Here is a 17417-nt window from a genome sequence, read left to right as displayed (position 1 = left end):
CGAGTCAAAGATGCCATCCAACTATCTCATCCTCTGTCGCCCCCTTCTCCTCCTGCCCTCACTTTTTCCCAGCATCAAGACTCTTTTCCAATCAGTCGGCTCTTCACATCAGGTGGCCAAGGTATTGGAGCTTCAGCTTCAGCATGAGTCCTTCCAAGATATTCAGGGTTGATTTCCTTTAAGATTGACGGGTTTGATCTCCTTGCTGTCCAAGGGATTTTCAAGAGTCTTCTCCAGCACCACAGTTTGAAAGCATCAGTTCTTTGGCACTCAGCTTTCATTATGGTCCAAGTTTCACAACCATACATGATTACTGGAAAAACCATAGCTTTGAATATACAGGTCTTTTCTGGGAAAGTAATGTCTCTGCTTTTAAATACGCTGTCTAGGTTTGTCATAGCTTTCCTTCCAAGGAACAAACATCTTTTAATTTCATGGCTGCAGTCACCATCCATAGTGATTTTGGAGCCTAAGAAAATTAAGTCTGTCACTGTTTCCACTTTTCCCCCATCTATTTGCTGTGAAGTGATGGGACTGGAAGCCATGATCTTACTTTTTTGAATGTTGAGTTTCAAGACAGCTTTTTCAGTCTCCTCATTAACCTTCATTTCTTGGTGGTGGCGGGGTGGCGTATAGTATTGTAAGATTGTCCAGGTGGAGAGGGAGCAGAGTTTCATGGTTGTCAATTCCACAAATACCTCACCCAGCGGTTCCCCAAGGCAAAGATGTTTGGTTGTCAAATCTCCTCCAAGGAAGCATATTTTCAACTCACAGTACCATGTCTGGAATGGGGTACATGCTTACAGGTGCTGACTAATAACACATGAATGTACTTGGTATTTGATAAACGCAATGGATGCAGTGTTACTTTTTAAAAGAACACACTTGTTTCTTTTTGCCTTAGGTAGCCAGGAATATGGGGCTACGAGACTTGCTTTTCTCAGCATTGAAGATAAGTCATAGCCTTTTCCCCTGCAAACTTCAATCTTTCAGAACATGGCACATGTAGCCTGTGAAGATGGATTACCCAGATGGTGGTCTTATAATGGTTTTTTCCTAGAATTTCTAGGACACGACTGAGCGACTGAACTGAACTGAAGTGAACTATCCAAAATATCATAGGTCTGTATCCTAGAGTCCAAGTTTGGGTTTTCAGTCAGTAACCCGGGTGGCTCAGGAGAAAAGAATCCACCTATCAGTGCAGGAGCCACAGGAGACACGGGTTTGATTCCTAGGTTGGGAAGATCCCCTGCAGGAGGAAATGGCAACCCACTTCAGGATTCTTACTGGGACAATCCCGTGGACAGAGGATCCTGGTGGGCTACAGTCCATGGGGTTGCAAAAAGTCAGACACGACCAAGCAACTGAGCATGAGCAGATGTCTAGAGAAAGTGCGCCGTGGGTGTGTCGATAGATGCTGCAGTGCGCTGCTCAGGTCCATCTCCACCACCCCAGCCCTGGGGCACTCATTCCCCAGCTGCTCAGAGGGTTTTCAGCAAAGCACCTCTTTCCTGAGTCCTCTCGGGATTGCCGCCACCCAAAAAAACGGCCTCACCCAAGGTTACTCCCCCTCACCAGGCAGAGGTAACCTGTATGCAATGACCAGTTGGTATGGAGACCAAAAGGCTTTCCCTAAGGTGGGACAACTCTAACAAGCTATCCTAGTGCCCAGGACCCTGGGGGATCAGCTGAAGTCTTTGCTTCGACTGTCCTGCCGTTCACCTTCCTCTGCCTCATCTCACGTTTTTCAGCCTCCCTCCCACCCAGGGTGGACCCCAATCAAACCTTCATCTCAGAAGCTACATGCCAGGGAAACTGACCTGCAACAGATGGTACCAAGGGGTGGTCCAAGGATCTCTCAAATGGGATTTTGGAGCTGGCTCAGCCACCAGATGGCTGGCAGTGAGGACTCTATCACGGGCGATAGGGGAGCATAGGTATGGCATGAGGTGGAGGTGCAATCAAGACCCAAAGAAAGGAAAGCCCAGGAGGGTATGGCCCATTGGGTATCTGGGAATGACCCAGGAAATCATCATCCTACCGACTCCAGATTGGATGGCTGTTGTGGGGGCAGCCTGAGGCCCTGGAGGAGGAGAATCAAAGACTGAGGGTGGTTAATCACCAATTAAAGGCTAATTAAGATAACCAGAGGGTCTCCTTAACACCATACAAATTAGAGACTCTCATTTCTTGCAGCTGGAGGCAGAAAGAGCTGACGATCTGGCCAAGGACTTAATTACAAGGATTGCCAAGCTCTGAAAGAGGCTGAATTCTCCAACCAGGCAGATCCAGCGTGTCGGGGCCAGGGCAGGGAGCTGGAATCACCTGCAGGTTCTCTCACGGAGGTGTCCGGCACCTGGGCTGGGGAGGCAACAAGCCGGGGGCCAGGAGAGGTGGTGCTCCTTGGGTCTCTCTCCCTCAATGTGTCTCTCTCCATGTGGTCTGTCCACCAAGAGTAGCTGGATTTCTTACATGATGGCTCTGGGCTCCAGAGCAAGTGTCCCAGGAGAGAGAGGCAGGAAGAGGCTAATACTGCTAATACAGCCCTTCATGACTGATCCACAGTCTGTTAGTTAATGTGGGCTGAGGGGGAATCCTCCCACCGACAGGGCTTCCAGTGGTGCATGACGTGTTCCACTTTGTATGGAAGGAAGAGAATCCATAAGTATGGAAAGGTTAGGACACCTGTTGATTCTTGAGCAGCACCCAATGGTTTGACTAGTTCCTTGGGGACCAAGAAAGAGAAGGATTAGAAGATGAGGAATGAGAAAAGGTCTGAGGATAAGGCAAATGTGCAGCCTTTAGGAGAAGATCTGTCAATCCCTGCGTTGGGATGATCCCCTGGACGAGGGCATGGTAGCCCACTCCAGTATTCTTGCCTGGAGAAGTCCATGGACAGAGGAGCCTGGTGGACCACATGCCACAGGGCCACAAAGAGTCAGATATGGCTGATGTGACTTAGCATGCATTCCTGATGTAGGAAGATCTCTGGGTTACGGGTGGACATCACCTGATCTACAACGGAAGAGGCAAAACATACCCGAGGGGGCAAGATGACAGGGCTGGCTGATGTCAGCACACGACCAGAGTAGCCATTAGCCCAGAAGCGTGGCCTCCCACTGGCTGAGGTTGAATGTCCAACCTGTCGGCCAGAGTCCAACACTGAGCTCCTGATGTGACGCGTTTTTTTCAGGAGATCAACCAGCCACATGGTGGCAAACTGAGTATGCTGGGCCCTTCCACCCTGAAAAAAGGCAGCCATTCATCGTGGGAAGTGGCACATCCAGTGTATTAATCAGGGTACTCCAGCAAACAGAACCAATAAGGTATGTGCATCTACAGAAAGATTTGTTAGAAGGAATTGGCTCACATGATCATGGAGACCAGCGTCCACATTCACAAGTGTAGACCGGCAGGCTCAAGACCTAGGACATCCAGTGGGCAGTTCCAGGCCTAGGGCTGGCAGCCTGGAGATCCTGGAGATCTGATGGACAGACGAAGCCTGAAGGCAGTCTGCTGGGAATGTCCTCTCGCTCCAGGAGGCTGATCTTTTCATTCAATTCACACCTTTAACTGATTGGATGAGTCCCACCCATACCGTGGAGAATAATCTCCTTCACCTGGAATTGGCCAATTGAGTGTTGACCTCACCCAAAACACTGTCCAAGTTGACACATAGAATTAAACATCACATCCTGGGATTTGCCTTTCCTGGCCCCCAAACCTCAACCAACCCCCTACTCACCTCATCTGAAGATTTAGAGAGTGTTTGATCCATCAACACAGAAGCCTGCATAAAATCCCAGCAAAGGAGGTATTGCCAGGTGAACACGCTGCTAAAACAGACTGAACCACCCAAACACCGAGGATGCAAATAGCAGCATGGCTTTTTGACAACACAGCTGAGATGCTGGCTTGAGGACGGCTGTCCTCAAGGACATACATACTCTACATGGATGGCCATTATATGGTGTTTTGTCCCCAGATGGAAAAACATATGAGTCCAGGAAGCAAGGGCAGAAATAGGAAAGGCCCTGCTTCTAATCACTCCCTGTGGCTCTTCTGGGGAGTTTTGGTCCATCCTACGACTCAGTGCCCTGTGATTATGGAGGTCCCAGTTCTCAAAGGGGGATCCTTCTGCCAGGGCCATAGAAAGAGTCCCAATAAACTTTAGCAGCATCTTCGCTTCATTGAAACTCACCCATTTTAAGTATGCATATCAACAGTTTTCAATAAATTTGCTTTATCGTGCAACCATCAACATAATCCAGTGTTAGACCAGCTCCATCAACTCAGTAAGATCTCTCACCCTCATTTACAGTTAATTTCCATTTCAACCCACAGTCCAGACAACCACAAATCTACTTTCTGTCTCTACAGATTTACCTTGTCTGCACAATTCATATAAACAAAATCACACAATAGGTAACCTTCTGTGGCTGCCTTTCCTTGCTTAATATGTTTCTGACGTTCATCCACGATGTGTATCCGTACTTCATTCCTTTTTATTGATGACTAGTATTCCATGGTACGGATAAACTGCATTTTGTTTGTCCATTCATCGGTTAATTGACATCAGGGTTATTTCTACCTTTTGGCTGTTAGAAATTAAATTGTTACGGGTTTTTACATGCCAGTTTTGCATGGACTTGTGTTTTTATCCCCCTTGGGTAGATACCTAGTCGTGGAATTGCAGAGTCATTTAGTAAATTTATGTTTCGCCTTTTAAAAAAAGAAAATGCCAGACCATTTTCCAGAGTAGCTGGACTGTTCTATATTTCTATCAGCCGTGTTTGAGGGTGCCCATTTCTCTCTTTAGCACTTGTTATTGTGCATATTTATAATTATAGCCATTCTGGTGTGTGTGTGAAGTGGTATCTCATGGTGATTTTAATTTGCATTTCCCTGATGACTAATGGTGTTGAGCACTGTTTCAAGCACTTATTCACCATTTATTTATCTTCTTTGGCGAAATGTCTATTCAAGGCTTTTGCCCATTTTTTTAATTGGATGTTTGTCTTTTCACTGGGTTCTCTCTATATCCTAGATACAAGTCGCTTACCAGATACATGATTTGCAGCCCTTTTCTCTCAATCTACAGCTTGTCTTTTCATTTTCTTATTAATGACTTTAAAGGTGCAAATGTTTTAATTTTGATGAAGTCCAATTTGTCAATTCTTTCTGTTAGGTTGTGCTTTGGATATTGAATCTAGGAAAACTTTGCTTAGCCTAAGATTATGAAGACTTTATTGAGCATTCTTCTAAAAGCTTTATAGCTTTACCACTTACATTTATGTCTGCAACCCTTTTAGAGTTAATTTGTGTGTGTGGTGTGATGCTGCTGCTAAGTCACTTGAGTCGTGTCCAACTCTGTGCAACCCCAGAGACGGCAGCCCACCAGGCTTCCCCGTCCCTGGGATTCTCCAGGCAAGAACACTGGAGTGGGTTGCCATTTCCTTCTCCAATGCATGAAAGTGAAAAGTGAAAGGGAAGTCGCTCAGTCGTGTCTGACTCTTAGCAACCCCATGGACTGCAGCCTACCAGGCTCCTCCGTCCATAGGAGTTTCCAGGCAAGAGTGCTGGAGTGGATGATCCAAGTTCATCTTTCTGCATGTGGCTATTCAACTGTCCCAGCATCCTTTGTTGAAAAGCTTATCCTTTTCCCATTGAACTGTCTTGGCATCATTATCAAAAATCCATTGACCGTAAATGCAAGAATTTCTTGCTGGGCTCTTAGCTCTGTTCCACGGATCCACACATCCATTCTTATCCTGGTTCAACACCGTCTCCATTACTGAAGCTTTTTAGGAAACTTTGGAATTGGCAGTGAAAGTCCTCCCACTTTGTTCTTTTTCAGGATGGTTTTTGCTACTCTGGATTTTTTTGTTTCCGTATAAACTGTAAGATCTGCTTGTCGGTGTCTATGAAACAGACTGCTGGGATTTTGATAGGGATGACATTGACTCAATAGATTAATTCCGGGGGAATTGCCATCTTAACAATATTGATTCTTCTAATCTGTGAACACGAAATGTCTCTGTTAATTTAGACATTCTCTAATTTCCCTCAGCAATGTTTTGTAGTTTTCGGTGTGCAAGTTTCATGCTCCTTTTACTGAATTTATTCCTGAGGATCTTATTCTTTTGTGCATGTTAGTGCTCAGGCACTCCAGTCGTGTCCAACTCTTTGCAACCCCATGGACTGTAGCCCACTAGTCTCCTCTGTCCTTGGGATTCTCCAGGCAAGAGTACTGGCGGTTGCATGCCCTCCTCCAGGGGATCTTCCCAACGCAGGGATCGAACCCCCATCTCAGTGTCTCCGGCACCAGCAGGCAGGTTCTTTAGCAATAGTGCCATCTGGGGCACATTTTATTTTTTTGTATGCTACTAAATGGAATTGTTTTCTTCATTTCATTTTCAGATTGTTCATTGCCAATATATAAAAATGCAAAGGATTTGTGTATGTTGATCTTATATCCCATATCATAGCTGACTTTATTTACTATAGTAGAATTTTCGTTGAGTCCTTTGGACTTTCAACATATAAAAACATGCCATCTGGAATAAAGACAATTTTCCAATACTTCCTTCTTTTTAATCTAGATTGTCTTTTCTTTCTTTCCCTGGAGAAGGGAATGGCTACCCACTCCAGTGTTCTTGCCTTGAGAATCCCATGGACCGAGGAGCCTGGCGGACTATGGTCCATGGGGTCACATAGAGTCGGACATGACTAAGCAACTAACAGTTTTTTATTTCTTTATTATTTATGATTGCACTGGCCAAAACTTCCAGTAGAACAATGAAGAGAAGCGCCAAGAGCATCTGCCTTGTTCCTGATCTTAGAGAGAACACGTTTATTCTCTCATTATTTACATGTGGCCTTATCTGTAGGATTCAGATGGTTGCCTTTTACCAGTTTGATGAAGTTTCTGTCTATTCCAAGTTTGGCAGGAATGAGTTTTCTTTCTTTTTAATCATGAATGCATGCTGAATTTTGTTAAATGATTTCTGTATCTATTGAAATGGTCATATGAGTTTTGTTTCTTATTTATTAATATAGTGCATTACATTAATTGATTTGGGGAATGTTCATCCAGCCTTGCATTCCTGGGATGAATCTCATTTGGCTATAATAAGTAATCCTTTTTCTATCTTTCTGAATTCACTTGGCTAGTATTTGGTTGAAGATTATGGTATCTATATTCATGAGGGTTATTAGTCTGTCATTTAATTTCCTTAATGATGTCTTTGTCTGCCTTTGACACTGGGTCCTCAAAGAAGAAGCTGAGAAGGGTCTCTTCCTCTTCTGGAAGAGTTCATAGAATGTCAATGTTATTTCTTCTTTCAACATTTGATAGAATTCACCAGTAAAAGTTGTCCAGGAATTCTTTTGTGCAAAAGCTTTTGATTGCTAATAATTTTTTTCTTTTGCATCTTATAGGTGTATTTAGATTTCCTATTTTTTTTCTGGAATGGATTGGGGTGGTTTATGTCTTGCCTAACACTGGTATAGAGGTGTTCACAGTATTCCCATATACTTTTGTTTGTTTTTTTGTTTTCAGGCCTTTTGTTTGTTTGTTTTCTATTGCAGCTGCATCACTTGGCATGTGAGGTTTTCCCCCAACCCGGGATTGAACCCAGGCCTCTGCAGTCAAAGTGATGGAGCCTAACCACTAGGCCACCTGGCAACTCCCCTGTGTAATCCTTTTAAAGTCTATAGGATCAGATATCCCTCTTGCCGTAATAATTTTGGTGCTCTGTGTATTCTCCCTTTCTTTCTTGATCAAATTAGCTAAAAGTTTGCCTATTGAGATGTTCTTTTCAAAGGACCAACTTCTGTGTTCATTGATTTTTCTCTATTTTTCATTTCAGGCTTCCCTGTTGGCTCAGTCAGTACAGAATCCACCTGCAATGCAAGAGATCGCCTCCAGCACAGGAGACACGGATTCTATCCTTGAGTCTGAAAGATTCCCTGGAGGAGGAAATGGCAACCCACTCCAGTATTCCTGCCCAGAAAATCCCAGGGACAGAGGGGCTGGTGGGCTACACTCCTTGGGGTCCTAAGAGTCAGACACGACTTTGTGACTAAAGCACAACGCTGTTCACTGCTCTTCTACGATTCTTATTTCCATTCTAATCTTGTTTACTGCCTGCTTTCTGCTTGCCTTGGGTTTGGTTTGCTCTTTTTTTCTAAATTCTTCAGGCAAAAGATCGGATCAATGATCTGAGCTCATTCTTTTTCTCTAATACAGGCATCTAGGCTATACCTTCTCCTTTAAGCACCACTTTCACGGCATCTGATAGATTTTGATATATTTTTGATATAAATTTTTTTAATGTTTTGATTTCTTATAGGATTGACTGATTTGATCTTCTTGCTGTTCAAGGAACTCTCAAGAGTCTTCTCCAGCACCACAGACCATTTTCATTCATTTCAAAATACTTAAGATTTCCCAAATCTCCTTCTATTTTTTTCTAATTCAATTTTGTTGTGATTGGAGAACCTGTCTATGAGTTCAATTTTTAAAAATTTAAAGATGTATTATGGCCTAGAACACAGTGTATCTTTGAGAACATCTCGTAGACAGTGTAAAGAATGAGCATTCTGCTATTGCTGGTAGAGGTTCTATAGATGTCAGTTTGTGGTGTTGTCCAGTCGCTAAGTCCTGTCTGGCTGTTTGGCCCCTCATGGACTTGAACACCAGGCTCCCCTGTCCTTCACTATCTCCCGGAGTTTGTTCAAAATCATGTCCATCAATTCAGTGATACTATCTAGCCATTTCATCCTCTATTGCCCCCTTCTCCTCCTGCCCTTAATCTTTCCCAGCCTCAGGGTCTTTTCCAATGAATCAGCTCTTCGCATCAGATGGCTAAAGTATTGGAGCTTCAGCATCAGTCTTTCCAGTGAAAGTTCAGCATTGTTTTCCTATAGGATTGACTGATTTGGTCTCCTTGCTGTTCAAGGGACTCTCAAGAGTCTTCTCCAGCACCATAATCCAAAAGTATCAATTCTTTAGTGCTCACTCAGCCTTCTTTATGGTCCAACTCTCACATCCGTACATGACTACTGGAAAAACCATAGCTTTGATTATAGGGACCTTTGTTGGCAAAGAGATGTCACTGCTTTTTAATATGCTGTTTAGGTTTCTCATAGCTTCTAAGGAGCAAGCGTCTTCTAATTTCATGGTTGCAGTCACCATCTACAGATTTTGGAGCCCAAGAAAATAAACTATGTCACTGCTTCCACTTTTTACCTTTCTATTTGTCATGAAGTGATGGGACCAGATGCCATGATCTTAGTTTTTTGAATGTTGAATTCCAAGCCAGCTTTTTCACACTCCTCTTTCACTTTCATCAAGAGGCTCTTCAGTTCCTCTTTACTTTCTGCCATTAGAGTGGTATCTTCTGCATATCTGAGGTTTTTGATAATTCTCCTGGCAATCTTGACTTCAGCTTGTGTTTCCTCCAGCCATTTTGCATGATGTACTCTACAAATAAGTTAAATATGCAGGATGAAAATATATAGCCTTATTATACTCCTGTCCCAATTTTGAAGCAGTCCATTGTTCCATGTCCACTTCTAACTGTTGCTTCTTGATCTGCATTCAGGTTTCTCAGGAGACAGGTAAGGTGGTCTGGTATTTCCATCTCTAAGAATTTTCCAGTTTGTTGTGATCCACATAGTCAAAGGCTTTAGTGTAGTCAGTGAAGCAGAAGTAGATGTTTTTTGGAATTCCCTTGCTGTCTCTATGATCCAATAAATGTTGGCAATTTGATCTCTGGTTCCTCTGCCTTTTCTAAACCCAGCTTGTACATCTAGAAGTTCTTGGTTCACGTACTGCTAAAGCCTGGCTTGAAAGATTTTGAGCATAACCTTACTAGCACGTGAAATGAGCATAACTGTACAGTAATTTGAACACTTTTTGGCATTGCTCTTCTTTGGCATTTGAATGGAAACTGACCTTGTCCAGATGCCAGTTAGGTTAAGCCACTTGATAGGTAGTTCAAAGCTTCTACATCCTTGCTGATTTTCTACTTGCCCTATTAATTATTTTATAAAAGAGGTGTTGAAATTGTCCATTTCAAGTGCAAAGTTATCTATTTCTCTTTGCATTTCTATCGGCTTTTGTTTCATGTATTTTGAAACTGTTACGAGGCACAAGCAAGTGTAGGATCATTGTATCCTCTTGATTAATTGATCCTTTTACATTATAAAATATATCTTTTTTGTCTCTAGTAACTTTTTTTGGTCTTAAAGGCCTGTTTTTCTAATAATATAGCCACTTCGGTTCTCTTATGGTTACTGTTTTCTTGGTAGAGGCAGACCTCAGAGACAGTGTGGGTTTGGTTCCAGACCACCACGATAAAGTGAATATTACAATAAAGTGAGTCACATGAATCTTTTGGTTTCCCATTGCATATAAAATGTTTATGCTATACTGTAGTCTGTGAGTATGCAATTGCATTATGTCTTTAAAAGTGAACATACCTGATTTCAAAAATTCTTTCTTGCTGGAACTCCCTTGGTGGTCCAGCAGTTCAGACTCTGTGCTCCCAATGCATGGGGCCCGGGTTCAGTCCGTGTTCAGGGACCTAGATCCTGCATGCTGCAACTAAAAAATAAAAACAAAAAGAGAAGATACCACATGCCACGAACATAAACATCCCACATGCCTCAAAGAAGAGCCTGCCTGCTCAACTAAGACCTAGTGTGTGTGTGTGTGTGTGTGTGTGTGTGTGCGCATGCATGTGCTCAGTCACTTTAGTCGTGTCCCACTCTTTGTGACCCATGGACTGTAGCCCACCAGGCTCCTCTGTCCATGGGATTCTCCAGGCAAGAATACTGGAGAGCGGTGCGGTGCCCTCCTCCAGGGGATCTTCCCCATCCAGGAATCAAACCCGCATCTCCTGTATTGTAGGCGGATTCCTTACCACTGAGCCACCGGGGAATCCCCCTAAGACCAGGTGCAGCCGAATAAATAAATAAAATTTAAAAATCCTTTATTGCCACAAATTCTGGGCCTTCTGTGAGTCATAACAGTCGAATCACTGATCACTGATCACATGTCACCATAACATATATTATAATAATAATTATGAAAAAGTTTGAAATATTGTGAGAATTACCAAAACATGACACAAAGACATGAAGTAAGCAAGTGCAGTTTGAAAAAGTGATGCCGGCAGGTTTTCTCAATTCAGCATTGCCATAAACTTCCAATTTGTAAAAATCTCGGCATCTACAAAGTGCAATCAAAGGAAGCTCAATCAAATGAGGTGTGCCTTTTACTTTTTACTTTCAATTTATTCTGTCTTTGAATTTGAAGTGTATTTACTGTAAAGAGCGTAAAATTGGATCCTGGTTGCTGCTGTTGTTTATAACAATCTTACAATCTCTGCTTTTTGAGTTTTTATTTATGTTTAACATCATGATTGGTGTGGTTCAACATACATTTGCTATTCTGTTATTTGTTTCCTCTATTGTTGTATAGTTGCTCAGTCAGGTCCGACTCTTTGTGACCCCATGGACTGCAGCACGGCTGTCCTTCACCTTCTCCCTGAGTTTGCTCAGACTCATGTCCATTGAATCGGTGATGCCATCCAACCATCTCATCCTCTGTTGCCCCCTTCTCCTTCCACCTTCAATCTTTCCCCAAATCAGGGTCTTTTTTCCAATGAGTCGTCTCTTGGCATCAGGTGGCCAAAGTATTGGAGCTTCAGTTTCAGCATCAGTCCTTCCAATGAATATTCAGGGTTGATTTCCTTTAGGATGGACTGGTTTGATCTCCTTGCAGTCCAAGGGACTCTCAAGAGTCTTCTCCAGCACCACAGTTCAAAGGCATCAATTCTTCAGCCCTCAGCCTTTTTTATTGTCCAGCTCTCACATCTGTATGTGACTACCGGAAATACCATAGCTTTGACTATATGGACCTTTGTTGGCAAAGTAATGTTTCTGTTTTTTAATACTCTATGTTTGTCATTGCTTTTTGTCCAAGGAGCAAGTGTCCTTTAATTTCATGGCTGCAGTCACTGCCCACAGTGATGTCTTATGCCTTTTTATTCATCTATTCCTCTGTTATTTCAATTTTGTTTGGTGTTAAATGGATATTTCCTAGTATACTATTGCCATTCTTTTTTTTTTAATTTTTATTTTATTTTTAAACTTTACAATATTGTATTAGTTTTGCCAAATATCGAAATGAATCCACCACAGGTATACATGTGTTCCCCATCCTGAACCCTCCTCCCTCCTCCCTCCCCATACCCTCCCTCTGGGTCGTCCCAGTGCACCAGCCCCAAGCATCCAGTATCGTGCATCGAACCTGGACTGGCGACTTGTTTCAAAAAAATTCTTTTCCTAGTGATTGTTGTGGGGATTATAATATACAGCTTAACTTAAAAATTTGTTTAGCATTGATACTAACTAAATTGCAATGGTATACAGAAATTTGGCTCCAATATATCTCCCTTCCCTTCCCTCTCCTTTGTGCTAACATTGCCATATAAACATACAACTCTATGTTATAAGCCTAACAATAAAGTTTTATGATTATCACTGCATGCAGTTTAGATCTATTGGGTTGGCCAAAAAGTTCTTTTGGGTTTTCCCACACCATCCTATGGAAACGCGTCAACAAACTTTTTGGCCAACCAAAACATCAATGAAGAGCAGAAAAGATTAAAAATATATTGACTGTATCTTTTATATTTACCTACATGATCACCTTTATGGGTGCTCTTTATTTCTTCCTGTAGGTTCTTGTCACCAGATTATTTCTTCTTAGCCTGGAGAACATACTTCAGTGTTTTTTTTTATAAGGCAGGTTTGCTAGCAATGAATTCTTTCAGCCTATGCTTATCTGGGTGTGTCTGTATTTCTCTTCATGTTTGAAGGATAATTTTGCTAGATACAGAAAATTCAACTGTTTTTTCTTTTAGCACCTTGACGATGACAACCTGCTACCTTCTGGTCTCCATTATTTCTAAAGATAATCCGATCGTGGTTTTCTTTTACATGATGAGTCATTTTACTGCTGATACTTTCAAGACTTTGTCTTTGATGACTTTTATGATAGTCATAACCTTTGACTATGATACGTGTAGGTGTGATTTTTTTTTTTTTAGTTTATCCTCTGACATTTGTTGAGTTTATTGCAGGCATATATTGATGGCTTTTTTTAAACCAACTTTGGGAAAAATTCAGCTCTTATTTCTTAAAAAAATAATTCTGTGCCTTTCACCAATGGTCTCGCAAAATTTTGAAGCTCTGTTCGTGTTACACATTCTTCTTTCCTTCTGTTCTTTAGACAGTTTCTATCGCTTTATCTCCAAGTTTGTTGAGTCTTTCTTTGTACAACTCAAATCTATCCTTGAGCCCCTCTGATGAATTTTTCATTTCAGTTTTACTTTTCAACTCCAGAATTTCTATTTGGTTCTTTGTTATACAGGCAGACCTCGGAGAAATCATAGGTTCGGTTCCAGGCCATCACAGTAAAGCAAATATTGCAATAAAATGAGTCGCACTTTATTTTTTGGTTTCCCAGTGCATGTAAAAGTCATTTACACACACTATAATCTAAGGGTGTGCAATACATTGTATCTAAAAAACAATGTAAGTGCCTTATTTTTAAATTTCTTTATTGCTTTTTTAGATATGCTAACCATTATCTGACAATGCAGGATTGTCACAAACTTTAATCTGTTAAAAAAAAAAAGCAATATCTGCAAAGCTGAGTGCAATAAAACAAAGATGCCTCTGCTTTGCGTCTTCTTGTTGGTGTTCTCTGATTGATGAGTCAAATCTATCAGGCTTTTCTGTTTTTCCTTCTTCTTCCAGTTTTATCGAGATATAACTGACATACGGCACTGTATAAGTTTAAGAGGCACAGCATAATGATCTGACTTACATACATCATGAGATAATGACCATGGTAAGTTCAGATGCATCCAGCATCTCATGTAGATACAAATAAGAGAAAAAATATTTTTCCTTGTGATGAGAACAGTTAAGATTTACTCTCTTAATCACTTTCACTTAAGACATAAGGCAGGGTTGATTATATTCATCCTGTTGTATACTACGCTCTTAGTACTTATTTATCTTGTACCTGGAAGTCTGTATCTTCCAACCACCTTCATCCAATTTTCCCCCTCACCTGCCACCTCTGGTCACCTCAGGTCTGACCTCTTTTTCTATGATTTTGTTTGCTTGTCTGTTTTTGACTCATAACGCCTTTAGTTTCTGGTGTATAACACGACGATCCGACGTTTCTGTACATTCCGAGATGGTCAGCACGATAAGCCTCCTTACCAGCTGTCACCGTACAAAGACGTTGCACTATTCTTGACTGCATTCCCCACGCTGTACACGTCTTCCCCGTGACTCATTTGTGCTGTAACTGGAGGTATGTGCCTGTGATTTACTCACCTGTCTCATTCCTCCTCCCCCCCCCCCGTTCCCTCCAACAGCACCCTCTTTGTTCTCTGTACCTGGGACTCTATGTCTGTTTTGTTTGTTCTTTTTTAGATTCCAATTTTAGTGAAATCATACAGCATTTTTCTTTTTCTGTCTGACTTATTTTACTATGCCTAATACTCTCTAGGTCCACCCATGATGTCACAAAAGGCGAGATTTCATTCTTTTTTTTAAATAGCTGAGTAACGTGTGTGTGTGTGTGTGTGTGTGTGTGTGTGTGTGTATGGGGCTTCCCAGGTGGCTCAGTGGTAAAGCATCCACCTGCCAATGCAGGTGATATGAGTTTGATCCCTAAGTTTAGAATATCCCCTGAAGAAGGCAATGGCAACCCACTCCGCTATTCTTGCCTGGAAAATTCCATGGGTAGAGGATCCTGGCAGGCAACAGTCCATGGGATTTCCCAGGCAAGAATACTATATATATAGTGTCTGTGTGTGTGTGTATACATACATACATATATATATATACATATATACATATATATATATATATAGAGAGAGAGAGAGAGAGAGAACACACATGTATTCATCCATTCATCTACCGATGGGCACTTAGGTTACCTCCAAATGCCAGCTATTGTGTATAACACTTCAGTGAACCTTGAGTGCATGTTTCTTTTCTAATTATGTTTTCATCTTCTTGGGGAAAATACCCAGAAGTGGAATTGCTGGATCCTACAGTGGTTCCATTTTTTAGTGTTACTGGAATATAGTGGGTTTACAATGCTGTGTTGGTTTCAGGTGTGCAGCAAAGTGATTCAATTACACACACACATGTGTCTATTCTTCTGTTAGATTCTTTTCCATTATAGATTATTACAAGACATTGAGAACAGTTTCCTGTGCTACACAGTAAGTCCTTTTGGTTATTTGTCATTTTATTTTTGATTTTTGGAGGAGCCTCCATACTGTTTCCCATAGTAGGTGCACCAATTTACATTCCCACCAGCAGTGTACAACAGTTCTCTTTTCTCAACATCCTTGCCAAACGGGTTATTTGTTGTCTTTTTAATAATAGCCATTCTGACAGGTGTGAGGCGGTATTTCATTGTGGTTTTGATTTGCATTTCCCTGCTGATTAGTGATGTGGAGCATCTTTTATGCGCTGGTTGGCCATCTGTAACATCTTCTTTGGAAAATGTCTGTTCGGGTCCTTGGCCTGATTTTGATCAGATTGGCTGCTGTTTTATGTTGTGCTGTATGAGTTCTCTGTGCTTTCTGGCTATTAACCCCTTGCTGGGTATATTGCTTGCCAACATCTCCTCTCATTTGGTAGACTGCCTTTTCCTTTTGTGGATAGCTTCCTTTACTTCGTAATTCTTTTAAAAACAATTTTCTATAGGTCTTTGAACTTATGCTGGTTGTAAGGCTTGGCCTACCAAGTCCAACACCTAGGGTCCCTCAGAGACACTTTCTACCAACTGCTTCTTTCCTGCATGTGACTGTGTATTCCTCTTTGTCTGTTTCACAAGTTTTGTTAAAAACTGGACATTTTGGATAATTTATTATAGCAAATCTGGATCCTGGTTCACTTCCCCAGGGGGTGTTGCTGCATTTATTTGTTTGTTTAGGGAATAGTCTGATGAATTATTTAGAGACTAACTCCTCTCCCGTGTATAAACACTAATGTCAGTGCTTTTTAAAAAAAAAAACATCTCGGCTTCATCGTTAGCCTGACTTCCTAGAAACTGATCTGGGTAAGCGTAGCTTTACAGTCAGCCAATAGCTGGTCGGAGGTTTTGCTTAAACGCCCGGAGCCAGTGAGATTTCCCCTCCTCTTGCTGTGGTCAGGCATGCAGTTTACAAGCCTGTCCTGGCTTTCTCTGCCTGCACGGTCAGCAGAGCCAAGCAGAGAAGCAGGCTCTCTCCCCTTTCTCCTGAGTACCCTCCTGTACACAGCCTCCCAGGTCCTCAGGAATGTGTGCAGCCTTATCAAAGCCCCCCTCCATGGCTGTCCCAGCCCCCCAGGTCTCTCCTTAAATACTTCGGCCTGTCTGCTGCTGCCCAGAATCAGTATCACAGCCCTTGGGCAGCTGTGATATTGGCCTTTCTTGATTGTTTTCTGCAGGGATGGCAATTGCTTTCGACAGTGCCCCCCAGAGAAGGGGCTTTTCTCTGGAGCTCCAAATTAGATCAACACCCTCCTGCAGCAGCAAGACTGCTGGTCTTCATGCTGCCACATCCATTCGGGGAGATGGGAGCGGCCCGGCTAACGTGGCACAGATTCCCCCCATTGTCAACCAAGGTTAAGTAGCTTCTCTGGAATCAATGTCATTCAATTTGTCAAAGGCCTCTGGTTAATTTCCAGGGTTTCTGAGATGGTTCTTTAGACCACAGTGTCCAATCTTCTCCTTGCTTCTCCAGAGACAGGCTTCACCGGGGTCCTCCTTCTGCGGCTGCCCCCGCTAAACTTCAAGTTCAGTCACTGCCCAGTAGTGTCCAGCTCTCTGTGAACAGAGAGCTGTAGACAAGGAAAGGCATCGCCATGTGGCAGGAGAAACTGACACTGATAAGGAGGAGGAAACGGGGTTTTGGTGAAATGATGGGGACAGGAGGGAGCAGTCCAGGCACCCCGGTGATTTTCCCTTCTCAGTAGACCTCTGCCCAGTTTGGTGGTGAATGCACCAGTGCAGAACCATGGCCTGAGCAGTGCGTGGTGAGCAAGCTTTCAGATTTCTAGGGACTCAGGGTCGTGTACCCCTCCCTGTGTGCCACCTACACCGTGGGCAGTACCACCTTCCTGCAACAATAAGAGGACTCCAGACTGGGTAGCAAAAAGCCGGAGACACTCACTGAGTGGCAGGCGTGGCCTCAAGATCAGCTGCACTTTCCGGGCAGTAGGTTGAGCCCATGACGTTCCTCCTGTGAGGTTTCCTCAGGGAAAGAGGCCTCTTGGTCCTGGAGGAGTCGCTCTCAGGAGTTACATGGAGCAGGTGGGAGCCA

General features: G+C 42.7%; 1 long non-coding RNA gene across 1 annotated transcript; it reads right to left on the bottom strand.

Annotated features, from left to right (window-relative positions):
• Window positions 1–2066: 2066 nt before the first annotated feature.
• Window positions 2067–3140, bottom strand: LOC129633771 (uncharacterized). Its single transcript, XR_008705275.1, has 2 exons — window positions 3041–3140; window positions 2067–2725 (listed from the first exon to the last, which is right to left on the bottom strand). It is a non-coding gene; the product is annotated as an uncharacterized LOC129633771 (long non-coding RNA).
• Window positions 3141–17417: the final 14277 nt, after the last annotated feature.

The sequence above is a fragment of the Bubalus kerabau genome, chromosome 19, assembly GCF_029407905.1.
Source record: "Bubalus kerabau isolate K-KA32 ecotype Philippines breed swamp buffalo chromosome 19, PCC_UOA_SB_1v2, whole genome shotgun sequence".
NCBI lineage: Eukaryota > Metazoa > Chordata > Mammalia > Artiodactyla > Bovidae > Bubalus > Bubalus kerabau.
The sequence above is the reverse complement of the archived record's forward strand: the minus strand, read 5'-3'. Positions and strand labels throughout refer to the sequence as shown.